This window comes from Crocodylus porosus, unplaced genomic scaffold, assembly GCF_001723895.1.
Source record: "Crocodylus porosus isolate Cpor-Errol unplaced genomic scaffold, CroPor_comp1, whole genome shotgun sequence".
NCBI classification, from domain to species: domain Eukaryota; kingdom Metazoa; phylum Chordata; order Crocodylia; family Crocodylidae; genus Crocodylus; species Crocodylus porosus.
The window spans coordinates 126,662,422-126,674,769 of record NW_017728931.1 but is presented as its reverse complement, the minus strand read 5'-3'; positions in this window follow the sequence as shown (position 1 = coordinate 126,674,769).

Below are 12,348 nucleotides of genomic sequence, written 5' to 3'. Positions count from 1 at the left end.
TCTTCCCTGGTGGTGTTAGATGGCAGAAACCCCTACCTACAGGTAGGCACATAAGGTATTACACAGCCCTTTGCTGCCCCTGGGAGCTGCATGGGGAATTGAATGGAAGAAACTTAGGGGGAGGGAAAGGGAGGGCACGATTGGCTGCATCAGGGGAGCTGGCAGGTCTGCAGGGGAGGGGGGGGAAGTTGTGGGGCTAAAAATAACCCAGTAGGGGGGTGGAAATAGCACAACCCCAGGGCTGTACAGACATTAAGGAGATCAGGTTAATCCTCTCTCTGTTTAAATTAATGCACCTCCAGAGGTGATCTAATTTAGACTGGATGCACCATTTTTTGGCAAATTTAACCCCTCTGAACACCTATATGACTGGGCATTTAGATTGTCCTAACTTGTTAGGTTGATCTAAATGTAACATCTGTATGTTTACTGTCAGTATTTTATGCTCTTAAGTGGCAGAGATCCTACGGAAGTCACTTTGCCCTTTGTTTACAACAATTAAGTAACAAAATTACATGGCTTCCACCAGCATGAAAGGACCTCTTCCTATGTATGTTTGGAAAAATGTGTTCATACAATTCATACAGGATGCTGAGTTTAAATAAAATTAAAGACTTGTGTACAGAGACCAAGCTAAGCCTCTCTGTTCTCATGTACTGCACTGTGTATGCCCTGCTCTCTGTACACTCATAAAAGCTTAAATAAATAAAATTGAACTGAGATTGAACTTTGGATATTAAATTTTATGGTTGAGTCATATAGATCCATTGTAAAATCATATTAAAATATGAAGTCTGACATAACCTTATTTATATAGTTTTACTAGGTTCCACAGTAATATGACAAGGAATGATAGAGAAAAAGGTCCTATGTTATCCATCAATAACTGTCTCTAGTCTGTCAGTATATAGTAGGTACTCTCCTGAAGGAATCAAGTTATTACTGACAGTATGATTACTAAGCAACTTCTAACATTTTTACTGCCATTAAAAACATACCACTAAGGTTCCCATTTTATTAGACATCTTGTTTGATTACAACACCACTGGAGAGTTGCCCACACTTAGCTGATACTAAGTTGCCCATAATTTTGTGGACATTGTAGACAAGTTGTGTTTTAACATCTCTTAATGCATCCAAGGGCATCTAACTATCTGAGATAACTGCCCAGGACAAAAATTGCCTTGAGTCCCTGAAAAACATTTAGCAAAAGAGACAGATGGGCCCTCCTCCCGCTCATTGCTTCTTCCAATTTAACGTTAGAAGTGGTGATACAAAAGTAGGGACATTGGACATTTTTACACGTGCTCTGGGGGTTGAGAGAGTGGTGCTTTAATTAGAGCAGCTCCAAAAGCCACTCTAAATAAAGCACTGCAGAGCCTCATGTATTAGTGCCCCCGCTGCTCAAGGAGCTTTAGTTCAAGTGCCCTCACTGTCATTTTGAAATGTGGGCATGCTGATACACGAGATGCAGGAGGTTACTGGACCACGGCAATTACCATGCTCCAACAGACAAAATTAATCGACTCTGCTCTGATACAGCCATGCTTGTGTAGCGTGGCTTGGCAGGGCGCTGCACACTGCTGGGAGCTGGGGCCACTGTGGCTGATGCCAGATTCCAGGTGACATGTGGAGCTGCCCCAGCTCCCAGACGAATCAAGCAGGAAGCTGGGGAATGGAACCAGGGGCTGGGGCTCAGAAACTGGATCTGATACTTCATTGGTCTGAGAAGAAAGTGAAACCACCGGAAGAACTCAGACACTTCTCAGAAGAGCTGCAGGAAAGGGGGAGTAGGAAAGTGAGTGGTAAAGATTCACTCCAGCATGACACGGTAGTAACCACTGTAAATGGGTGTTAACAGTGTTTTGGGTTAATTTCTTTTTGTAGTCATTGTTAAGAGGGAAGATATAGTGATAGCAGTTTTAATTTACTTTGAAGACTACAGAAATCGGGAAATGGTCCCTCGGTTAGGGAAGTGAGAGCGAAACAGAGTGTGCAGGGTTTGTCTACTGCTCCACAATAACGTTCATTACTTAGTTCTTCTAATTTACATATGCCTGTGTTTATTGCTGTTGTCATTATTCCTGAACCCAGTGATCACTGCCACCATTATATCCGACAGCTCAAAACAGTATTCACAACAATTGGAAAGATTTACAGATGGAACTGCCTGCTGTATCCAATACCACATCCATAGATAATATTTGCCAGCTCCATATGCTTCTTTCACATCTGCTTCTGGCTTGTACTTCCTCCCAGCATCCAATTAGCTCAATCTCTCTCATTTATTTCTGCTCAAGGCTATGGGAACTATATGTCTCAAGTGCATTCTGCGGCATGTTTTTTCATAACAGCGGATACAGAAGTAAAAGGGGGGAAAACGTATAGAAAAGGAATATTGGGGTCATGGCTTAATTAATGCACTTTACAGAAATTGAAATTCATGAGGCAAATGAATGAAATCAGGCCACAGAACAGAGGTTTCAAGGCACTAAGAACTATCTGTACTTAAAACAAAGAGTGCAGAGCTGTATTAATTTTGCAGTGCATTTTATTCAGATCTGGAGATGTTTGAAAATAAAATAACATTTTCAGCAAAAGGATGCCCTGTTTTGGCAAGGTGAAATACACACACACACTTTTTGGCTGGATCCAGACATGTGGGTATGTGTGGTTTGCAGTGCCACAAACTCTTTTCTGCATCACAAACTACATGTGTTACATGTTAAACCATTTGCCACACTGCTTATTAGCAGCTCTCCTCCTTTCAATACTGAGATGATGGCTGGCAGCATAAGCAGTCCATTGCTCCACTGTACATGCAGGAAGTTTGGACTTAGGTAGTGAGAACTAGGAAATAAAACTACCACTGGCTAATCATGGCTGCTAGTGGACAGAAGAGGAATAAGTATACCCCCCTCTCTCCACAGGGTAAAAGCCAGCAGGGAAAGAAAAGTGTGGCTGATTCACAATTAATTCTCTGATTTACTTTTCCTGGTATACAGCAACATGTCACCCATTGTACGACACATATTGTAGAGTTACAACCTAGTCCTCCATATAAGCAATTAAAGTAAAATAAAGCACTTTAAGAAAATTGGCAGAGGATGGTGGGAAAAGAAATTCAGCTTTGTTACGTATAGATTACATTTCCTTACCAATGCTGATTTTATGAAGTAAGTAAAATCTTACTCTATATATTTAGCCTTTATTCATGCATGAATACTAGTGACACAGTAGCTGCAATTTTCGAACTCTCCTCATTCCATCCCTAGCATCCAAAGCATGAAGCAGCTGAATTGTGTAATAGTCTGCTGCACATGATTTGTCCAGCTTGTAGCTGGTTGTTCTCTATTACGGTGATCATTACTTTTCTGCCCATAATTACTTTAATGTTATTGACAAATGTAGCCAAAGTCCATAAATATGCACCTATTAACTTCTAGGCTAAGGACAGGCAGTCAAAAAGCCTGAGGATGAATTGTTTTGATCTTCACAGGTTAGTCTAAGCTGCACAGATAGAACCAATACTCAAGTGAACAGACATTCACTTTTGATTCCAGAAATGCAAGCCACATGCCTGCAGTGGCTCAAGCCAAAAGCTGGAGGGAGGGAAGGGGGCACTAGAGCATGCCTCTAGGGGCTGGAGCAGACAGCTAGGGCCGAGGCTAGCCTGCCCACCCTGCAAAGTGCAAAGCACCCTGGGATGCTGAGGGTCTGAGTTAACTTGAGTCTGGAGGGGATCTGGACAGAAATTCAATAAACGGATTTAAACTAAATCAGTTCAATCTGATACTACATCCATCCAGATTTACCTTAAAATGGTTTCAGCCATTTTGAAAGCGGCTTATGCACACTGAACTTCTATTATGTTACAGATTTGAACTGGTTTCCGATCACTTATACCAGTTTATGGGTAATTTCTGTCCCTAGTCCTAGTAATAGAATCCACTGTTCTCCAACATTTATAGCATTAGCATTTGCCATTTTTTCTGCCTCAGATATATGCAAGCACATTTCAAAGGCTTCAATTTATTTTTTTAAAGTGACTTTAATTTCCCAAGATTCCCACCCAGAAGTTGTGATAGAAAAAAATAAGTATGAATAAAGCATACGGTATCATATTCAAAGCTCTCTGGAACTCTGACTATCCCCTAAGCTGCTTTGCATTGCTAGTGGTGTGTTCTGCCATGCAAACTCTGTTGACAGTCTGGTACCAGGGTTTAGGGAATAAAATGATACTTTATATGGTCTGGTTTGGGAACTTGAATTGCTATAAATACTTAGCAAAAAGCAAAACTAATTAATTCTAAGACGTAAGTTTAAGACGTAACTGCAAACAAATCAGAACTGCAAAACTCAACAAAAATTGCTATTTTGAGCCTAACTAGGAAATATAAAACTGAACTTGTAACAGAGAAAAAGGATTTACAGAATCTAATAGGGCTATCTGGAAGTATTTGACTGAATGAATAAGATTTTTTTTGATAAAACATCTCATGCTGGATTTGGGTTTTTTTTGTCTTCACATATTTGTTACATGTATAACACTTTCCTCCAACCATTGGAACATGCTTTCTCTTTCCTGTTGCTGACCTTTGTTAATAATCTCCTGAGCCAAATTCTGCCGCCTTTATTTATGTTTAGAAATTCCTCAATGAAACTATTCACAGGACAAAAGCCTTCCTAGTGAGGGCAGAGTCCTGGGTTGCAGTTTCTTTTCTCAGGACAGTTTGTGCATTTTACACTAGACAGTCTCAGGATAAAGCAGATATAACCCCGAGTACAAAGATCACAACCTAACATTCCCTGCTCCTAAGGGACAGGTCACATCACTGAGCTAGTCATGGTCCCTCTTGCTTGTTATCTCTTTTGGCTCCAAACTCTTGCATTCTTCTCTCCCCATTAATTCCCCTTCAAAAGGAGGGGCAAATGGAGTCCCAGAGCAGACCAAACATATGAGCATGTGATGATCAATCAGGGCAGTCTCATGGAAAGTAAAGATATGGGTTTGAATCCACTCAGGCTGAAGAGGCTCCTACTTCCTGGGTGGCTCTTTTAACCACTAATCTATTATGGAAAACAGCATTAAGCACCACCTCTTCCCATCACACCTTAACCCTAGTGCACAAAGATCCCAGGCTTCCCTGCACTGGCTCAGGCAGCTGACAAGGCTTGCCAGAGGTGACAGCTGAGGAAGGTCACAGCAGGGGCAGTGCAGGGAAGGCTGCTGCCACCGCAAGCTTTTTCAGCTGCAAGGCTGGAAGCAGGTGGTGCAACCCTGTGGCTACAAGTCCCTCAGTTGATGAGGCTCCCAACCATTGGGATGCACTTGGCCCCAGGTTTGATTAATGGTGTGATTAGAACAAGCTGCAAAGTTATTACACATTTTTTGCTTATTGCTTATTTTAATCACACCATTAATTGTGTGAATGTGTCGCTGGGCCACAACTTAAGGAACGATTAACCAGTTAATCACAACTTAAGTGTATGTGATCTTATGCTAACTGACTAGCAATATACTTCATTATGCTTCTGTGATACAAGCACATTGTCCTGCTTTTTGGAAATGCAGAATAAAAATATGAATCAAACATATATGTACAGCCTTAACATTTTTATCACCTCCGTGTAGCAATGCTGTTTTTTTCTTCCTAATAAATTAAATGCAGCTTATTGTTGTTAGTTCTGAAGGTCACAGAATTTGTACTTGCTCTGTTTAGCTTTCCTTATCAACCTTCTTCAATTATAACATCAAATTTGTATTGACTGATATATAATTTCTTCTTTTTCCTTTAAAGTTTCTTAATTGTTACCTGAACTTCGTTACTGACCCAGGAAGGGCTTCAGTTAGTCAAAGATTAAGGAACTGTCACATTTTTGCCATTTTATATATATATAAAATGAGTCTTGAGTTTCAATTGCATCTTTTTCTATAAAATATTTGTCTTAATCTTGTTTGCATTAGTTGTCTTTTTAGACTTCAGCTCAATTGAAAATCTAAATGTGGCAAGATCTTTTTAAGTAAAGCTTGTATATATCTTCCAAGTAGAGATTTCAATTTCCTGCAGGAGAAAAAAATGAAAAGAGAGAAGCTCGCTGAGTTAAAATTCAGATGACACCACCAAAAGAATTTGTATCTGAGGTAAAGCCTTTTTCTGCTCTCTTAGTAGAGGTACATTAAGAATATGCATCTGGGACTCCGTAAGTAACAATGTTTTTTGTGCTCAGTAGGGAGATCCTTAAAAACGTGTATTAATATTGCACTTAAAAGTAATAGAGTTTTATTGAAATAAAAAATTGGTGAAGAGAAAGGATTGGGGAAGAGAAAGGATAAAATATCTGGCCTGAGAGTTGAAGGTCCAATATTCTACTTCTGGTTCTTCCAGTCACTCATTCTGTCACCTTGGATAAGTTTCTTCACTTCCATGGGTCAATTATCCCCCTCTAAAAGCTAGAAAGAATAATTACTTCCTTCAAAATAAAAATTGATGTCTACAGGCAAATAATGACAAAAGTTAGAGGCTTCTGTCGTGACACTCACCCTTTCATACATTTCACGGCATGATCAAAAGAGTGATTAAAAATGGGTTCCCTCCAAGCCAAAAGAATGACAGTTGAAGTTTCAACCAAAAATGGACTTTTCATTGGTAAAGAAAGTAGTTTGACAAACCCCCACAGTTCTGTTTTCTTCATGGAGAACAACCAATCAATTTCCATAAAAATTTCATTTGGTCAAAAAATCCAAGTCTGTCAAAATAGAGTCGAGAGACATTTTTCAAATCACCTCTAGTCATCAGTCATGTTTCCTCATCTTTCCTCTTCTACAACTTCCTAATAATTGCCCTTATTTCCCCATTTCTGTTCACTAAAATATAGGCCAAGCCCTTCACCTTGCCTCCTCTTCTCTGGCATAACTACTTCATCTCCGTCACATACCTAAAATATAGCTGTCAAGATTTTCTCTCTCCTATCACCTTATTCATATTTCCCTTTTTCTGAGGCTCCCTCTACACATTAAAGGTTTTGTGCAACTAACTAGTAGCTATCACACAATAAAAATGTCCAACCAAAGTTACACTTTTTTTTAAGTCTATCACCTTTATATCTTTATAGATTTGGCCACAGATTTCATTGGAGAAACAGTTACATCAGTGCTTCTGTTCAGGGGTTTATGAACACTTCAATAGACCCTGGAGTTACAGACAGTGATAGCAGATGCCAGAATATGCGTGCAGGCACCTATCACTCAGGCCGGCCTGAAGGCTTGGTGAAAAAGCAAGACGCAGCAAGATACATTCTTTCAATATTGGACAATAACTTGTTAGAATATCAAAAATTATATTCTTTCTGGGCACAGGCAGAAATGACATTTGTCATGTGATCAGCTCCTTGAAGGTGATTTAAAGTCATGCCCAAACAGAAAAACAGGGCTGCAGAGCCCTCTGATCATGTGACAACTTAACCCTCACTGTATGAGGGTTCAAATGAAGATGCTCCTAAGCAGAGTGACTTCATTAATTTCTGTCTGGCCTGCCTGCTACAGCAGCCTAGCCGAGCTGCTGTCTCTGGATGGGATGAGACGGTCCCTTCTGGGGTTTTTGCAGCCCTGCTAGAATGAGGGGGGTGAGGGTGTGGATTGAAGCCTCTCACCTTGGGGAAGAGGGTGCTCCCATCTACTTGCCCTCACCTACCACTCCAGACGGGCTAAGAAAACCACAGAACAACCTCCCTTCCCCGCCTTCTCCCACACTGGGGAAGAGCCAAGGGAAGACACAGCCTTTTTCCCTGGATCTGCCCCAAATAGGAGCCAATTCTCTACCAGCTAACATCTGTTGGGTTGGGAGGATTGGTATAACTCAAGGAGATTTCTGTGAATCACCATGAGTTACCCAGCTGTCTACGCCCTCTAAAGCTTCTCTTTTCTTTCATGTGACCCTGTCCTCATGTCCCTTAACAGCACAAACCATCTTGGACTTCTGCTCTAATACAAGATGATATAACAGTAAACTAGGGCAAACATCCTCTCTGCATCAGCTCAAGCATTGGCAGGCACCTTTGAATTGGTAGGAAGTTAGGTTTTTTTCCCCACTCCTGCTCACCAGTGGGCATAGAAGAGTAGCAGCTGTTTGTAATCATTGGGCAATTATAGGATTAAATTGATAGTCCTCATTATTAAGGAATGGAGCTGGAGAGCTAGAACTCCACCCTCTGTTGTTCCAGTTACTTTCATTTTTCCAGTTCGTTTGTTCCTCAATAAAAGAGCCTGAGGTTTGGGGCCTGAAGGAAAGTAAGTCTCACTATGCTTTGTTAAGTAAGGAACTGTCCTGAATTATGACATGGGTAGTCTGCACAGAGCTATTAGGTTGTGCATTATACATCTTTATTTTCCTGCTTTGGTGTCTCATAAGTCACAGCTGTGTCTTACATTAAGTAGATAAATATTTGGTTGAAGAACAAAGCTCCTATTTCCCCAACTAGAAAAAAGACAATTAGTGCCTAAAAGTTGTCCAACATCTGGAATGGGCTTCCAAGAGAGGTGGTGCTATCACCTAACTTGGAGGTCTTCAAGAGGAGGCTTGATAGTCACCTGGCTGGGGTCATCTGACCTCAGTCCTCTTTCCTGCCAGGGCCAGGGGGTCGGACATGATAATCCATTGTGGTCCTTTGCGACTCTACAATCTATGAATCTCTCCCAAATATACAGCCAGTCCATTAAAAGATAACACCAAAAAACCTTTAAATTTAAGACTATACACCAAAAAGCAAAGAATAAAAGAAAAAGAGATGATGACAGAAAAAGAGACTAGGTAAACATTTCTATGATTCTAATGAGCCTTATTCCTTTAAATAAACTTTTGCTTCGATTGTACTCCCAGGAGAAATACTCTAGCATATTGCCCATATATAATATACTAAATTAACATACAGAAACTGCTTGAAACAAATTAAAAACTGTTAGGATGCTCTTCAATAAATTTAAAAAAGAAACAGACCTCAATGAAATCGATATTAAATGCCATCAGTTAATAATAATAAAAAAAACCCACACCAATTGCTTAGACCAGGGAAAATAAAAGTGTATGGAGAATGGTGAAAGGGTGCATTCATGTTTTTAGACATAACAAATTTAGAATACACAAATGTGTTGGGGAAGTTTTGCTACTCAATTTGTTGATATTTCCAGTATCTACAGATACCACCATTTTAAAGATAAAGTAGCATTTTAATACTAGTCCAATTTAAATCATGTGAAACAAACATTCTTTTTTGTGTTCCAACCTGAAAAAGAGGGGTTACTTTTCAAATGTTTTTGCCCATATGTATCCCACATTAAATATATACATCCCAAACACATCCCAAATAAACAAGCTGGGAACCTATTAGTCAGGCGTGTACCTTGACATCTTTGCACGCCTTTATAGTGAAAGGCATAAAGAAAGGTGCTTTACTCCCATCCTGCAGGTCAGATCTGGCCCTTGGCACCACATCTTCTGGACTGTTAGGAGCCCCGTGTGCTCATTGGGGGTGTTGTAAAGTCCCCGGCGTCTGATCCATACATGGGAGACTGGATGGAGGTGATCCCTGCCACCCTGGTGCACAGGGTCCAGTTTGACCTGCTAACTGGCCCCACATCACTCATCTTACCTGCAGGGCCATTAGGTTTAGTGCCACTGGTATAAAGGACTGAGAAAGCCAAACCGTCATTCATTTCCTTTAGTAAAACATAAAGCTAGGTAAGGACGTACAAGGAAAACATTGAAGTAAACTCTTTCTTTGACAGTAGGTCCCTATAGAGCTTGCAGTAAGCAAACAATTTACACTTACCTCCCAAAGTAGCAAATAACAGGAGTCTCATGCAACTGTAGAACAACCCTTCCAGGTTGACATCTGATTCAGAAGTTGCAATAGAGTAACAATGAGAAAATGTATAAATGAGTGTCCAAATAAGCAGTCTACATAGTTCAGTAATCAAGACTAATGATGCTGACTGAGTCCAAGTATTACGTACTCCAATACCGGCACAAATCTCAATGTGCTTTCTATAACCCATTGAGAGGAAACACCCTTCTCTGTACACTTGTCACTAAAAACTACAAAAAGTCTGGATCATTTAAATGACTTTGGAAAATGAAAGGTTACAGTCCTTAGAACACCTAATGAATTAAATTTAGCTGTTATAGGAGAATCAAGTGATATAGGAAAAAATTGGGGGAAGATATAAATAAATTTATATGAAAGTGTGAAAACTTTTGGTAAAAATATTTTATTCAACCTGCAAGCTGAGGTGATCACAAGAAAAATATCAGTTTCACAAATTAGTGATATAATGAGCGTGGGAAGGTGACAGGGAAAGTCCATTAAACAAAGTGGACCTCTGGTAAGTTATGGCTCTTTAATTCGAGTATAAAATAAGCTTTTACAAAACTGGAGGCTTTTCCAAGTCTTTCAACAGGTGGAAGATGAGCAGACATCCAAGATGATCTCCAATAGAGATAAAGATCAAGTGTGAATCTTGAGCATCTAAAAGGGCAATAAATGTTTCAAAAGTATAAAGAACAGAAGAATCTGGGGGATGAATGCATCTGAATGGATTCATGAAAACATTCTTCTAAAAGTGGCATTCCTGCTTTGGCTCCAAGGCTGTAGTTACAGGTCATGAAACAGCTATTATTTGCAGAACTTAATCAGCTAGTCTTCAGTCTGCCAGGTGTAGAGACAATAGGTCTTGGGAGACCACCTGGAACTGATTCTCCAAAATGCTTGGGAGATTTTGAAGGGGAAGAAGTAGCCTACCTTAGGTCAGAGTACCAGAGCAGATCACAGGACGGAGCGATGAATATCAGCTGGATGTTGGAACCAAAGGGTGCATTCGCATATGCTCCAGAGGTGTGGGGGGCAGGGGAGGGGAAGGGATGCTTTTAATTAGAAGAGCTCATTCAATGAGCTTTAGTTAAAGTACCCCCACCGCCATTTTGAGCACAGGCACACTGATGCACGAGATGCAGCGGCTGCTAGAGCATGCTAACTAGCACAGTTTGATCTGACGCGCTGCAATTATAGCACGTCATTAGAGCAGCACCTTGCATGTCTACAGGCACCCAAAGTGCTTAGTGTGTTGTTTGAGGCGGAATAAGCCTAGGTTCTCTGGTACATGCTTTTCTAATTTTGTGATAGGGAAAGCAAAGGAGGGCAAGAGGGCAGGGAATGAAAATGAAGAACAGGAAATGTGAACAGCTTTTATATAGACTATTTCATAAACTTTACTTAGACTTCTCTGGTTTTTACTAAATAATCAATATCCGCTATGGGGTAGGCAACATTTTTGGCCGGAGTGCCGAAAAGACTGCAGTGTCTACCTTGAAAGATGCCAGGCAGGAAGCGGGGGCTACCCCGAGGCCCCACACATTGAGCAGCAGTGGACAGGCAGGGGCACCCAGTGGCGCCCGAGGTGGAGCTGAGCCCAGCTCAGCCCAGCCTGTGCAGCTCCACAGGGATGGGACACAGACCTCTTGCCCATGAGGGGATGCCACCTGGCTAGAGCAGGACACTGAGCACAGGGGGTTCCCATCTCATCCTCCCTGCCCACCAGACACAGAGCTAGAGGCCCGGCCACAGGAGTTCCCCAGGATAGCTGCCACAAATAGTGCTTAGGGGAAAGCTGGGCAGGAGCCTGCAATGCAGCCGCCCTGCAAAGCAGCCATGTGCAGCGCCTGCCTCGGCCCTGTCCCCAGTTCCTGGAGGGGAGCTGCAAGTGGGTAAGGCCAGTGCCTAGAAAGGCTGGGGCAGCCAGGGTGGCTGTTCCTGGAGACTGGGGGACCTCCTGCACCCAGGCCTTTGCACCAGTGTGGCTCCACCCTGCTCACACTGTGCCTGGCATGCAGACACACCAAACCTGAGCTGGGAGTCTCCCTCCAGAGCCTGGTGCCCTTTCCTAGCCAGGCAGCGTCCCCTCATGGACAGGGCAGCTTCAGCCCATGCATATGGAGCTGTGTGAGCCCCACCTCAGGTGCCCCCTGCTGCAGCCAGAGCTCACGGAGCCCCAGGGTAGCCCCACTTCCCACCCAGCCCCTGCCTGCCTCTGGTTGCCACCTTCCCAAGGAGCCAGCTGGGCTGACCTCCCCCCCATGCGTTTCTCCCCACGCCGCTTGGAACCCTACCCCAAGTGCCTGGCCCGGGTGCTCAGCACCCCAGTGCTGCCCCCACCTGGGTGGGACAGGGTTTCCACCTGTACAAGCCCCAGCAAGGCCAAGGGCTCGCCCACCCACTAGGAGCCTCCAGCGCAGCAGCGCTGCGCAATGCCTACCTGGGCCCTGGGCCCACCCACCCCACAGCTCCCCTCCAGGG